This window comes from Hippocampus guttulatus, chromosome 17 (assembly GCF_054856545.1).
Source record: "Hippocampus guttulatus isolate MCC_2025c chromosome 17, RoL_Hgut_1.0, whole genome shotgun sequence".
Lineage (NCBI taxonomy): Eukaryota > Metazoa > Chordata > Actinopteri > Syngnathiformes > Syngnathidae > Hippocampus > Hippocampus guttulatus.
The window spans coordinates 7,070,846-7,073,578 of NC_141277.1; positions in this window are offsets into that span (position 1 = coordinate 7,070,846).

The window sequence follows — 2,733 nt, forward strand, 5'->3', positions numbered from 1 at the left end:
GCTCATTTATCGCAGCCGGTTGAATGTCACCCGGTTGGGGGCGGGTGGACTCTGTGACCGCGGGGATTCCCGTTAACCAGGCGGAATGACAATTACCATCCAGACGGCTTTTGGCAAGCACGGGGGAGAGGGAGAGAGATGAGTCACCGCCATGAGAGGGAGTTCAGGTCTACGATGATTCAGTACTGAGAGATGTGCTCCCAATCTGCAGGGGAGAAGCTGGAGGAGTGAGTGAGGCATTTTGGATATGTATGACAGTGACGCCTACTCTGTACTTCGATTCCAGCATATTCTCTTATCTCCCTTTATTTAATTTCCCCCAAGCAGGAAGTTTATACCACTATTAAATCCATTGCCTAGAAAGGAGCGCACGGTCGAGAATACCCTTCTCTCGCTTTTTTGCGGCAGTGGTAAGAGGAGAAGTAGAAGACTGCAGCAGTCATTGTAAGTCGAAAGACGGTGTCCAAGTACTTTTGTCCCAGTGTTTGGGTGTCATGCCGTTTTTTTTGCCGCTGACTGCACAGGAAAAGTGTTGTTTGTTGTAGTTATTGCTGTGATTTTGGTAGCTTTTGGTTTGGTCCATTCCCATTGGCTTGAGAGGCTTGTCAACGAGAGTTGGTATAGAACCACTTCCGGTGACTTTGGATTTTTATCATTTGAATTTTTTTTTTCATTGCATTTGAGCCTCATCCGTTTGTGCCGTTTGACGAGAAGGAGCATCGAGTGAAGATGTCGACTGCTATGTTAGCTTCCTGAGCAAAGTAGCTCGTCACCTGCAGGCTAGCTGGTTAAATCTCCTCTTCAATTGGGTTCAGTTCCAGTGATTGACTTGGCCAGTCACCAAAATGCGCTAACCCACTTCCACGGTTAGCTTCATGTACACACATGTAATGGGTTGTCTTTCGCTTCTGCTGGCAGCCGCCCTACTAAACATGGAGTGTTTGTTTGCACACTCCACTCACAGTTCTTGATAAGCATCTGCCTGTATGGCACTTTATTTCTTAGCAAGTCTGCTTATTGCTTGCCTCTGGACGCTTTCACGCTCCGTTTATCCATCACGGCTTGCCTCCTGTAATTGTATGCACTCGTGCTTCTTACGGCAAAATTGATGCGCTGGCACGAGTCCTCCAACGCAGTGGGGATAAATGTCTGCTGGCTGACCTTGTTTCAGATTTTTCTTCTGCAGCTGGGCTTTGGTGTAAGGGATGGGGGGGGGGGGGGGGCAGCAGGGTGAAACAAGAAATCAGAGGTTCAGGGAAGAATATATGTGATAGGACAAAGGTAGCATATAAGAAGGCCCTTTAGATTTTTTTTCCCTTGTCATTATTTTTCTTTGGCCATGCTCAAAACCAAAAATATGCACAAATATTATGCACCCATAGTCATGTCATGTTCTTAGTTCTTGAGGCATGACACAAACATCCCCCCGTGCTAGCCCCCCCCCCCCCCAATATTAGCATGATAGTAATTTTGTTTCACTCTGCAACATGAAATTTGGGCGTGCATCATGAGTACAACCACCAAAACGAGCAAAATGACCCTCGCCCAAGAGGAGACAAGAAATCCACCGCTTTGGTTTGGAAGCAACAATTTTGAGCCCATTTTGGCCAAGTCCGTGAGCCCTTGAAGGAAAGCTTTTTCCTGACTGCTCCCAAATTCTAACCACATGCAATGGTGTCTTGACTTATTCCGCGACCACACTTGTAACTCAAAACACTCGTCTCACAAAATCATCTGTCACCATAGAAATGAATGAAAATGCCATTCATCTGTTTTATATACAATATATATTATACATGCAGATATACATTCGCACGTTTTCTCCGCCCTGCCTTCAGATTGCGCTACCAATCATCCCTCGCCCGTGAAAATCCCTCCTGCCGCCGCTGCACTTCATTTCCTTCTGCCTCGCTTGTGTCACTTGACTGCCACCATCCATCTCACCTGGCCCCCGCCATGGCAGGTGAGCCCGCACCGTGCCCTCGCTCCCTTCTGTAATACGCAGCGGCTTTTTCAGCCACACGAGCCGTAAGCCGCCTAATGTCACTCCTCCTTTGCTAAAGAGCATTAGGTCAAAATTCCTCGGTGACACTTGCAGAAATGGTTTGAATTGTGCGTTCATTGTCTCAACACGCTTTGCAATCAGATGTCAAGGGTACTATCATTTTGTCGAGCTGCTCATTTTTCATTTTTGTTGACTGGTCAGGGTCAAAAGGGACACCAATAAATTTGCGACCGTGCCTTCCTTTTTCTCCGTTTTTCACAAGTGCCCACCCCCCGCCCCCATTTTGCCAAAACAAAAACTGTCTCTCCTCTGCGCCCCTTCCAATGCCATTCACATTTCCCTCCTCTCATCTTAATCATCCCACCTCATCTACAGTCTATCGGCACCCACTCTCGCACAATCTCCGTCAAACTCGCCTGAAATAATTTATTACTTAATGGTCTATAGGAGCTCACATCACCCCAGTGGGACTGTGCTTTATTTATTGATTTTCATTTTGTGTGTGTGTGTGCGTGCGCATGCTGTGCACATAGCAAAATCTATAAGACGCCTCAGGACATCTTGTGAATTTGCGATGCTGTTGAATTGACCCGCGGGTTGAAGAAGTATTTGGTCGGATACGCGAAGGCTAATCGGCCGTTTTGGTGCAATTTGTCCTCTTCTCAGGCCGTTATCTGCGTGTGCGTGTGTGAGCCAAAAAAAAAGAAAAAGCGAGCCTTCCGTGTGGA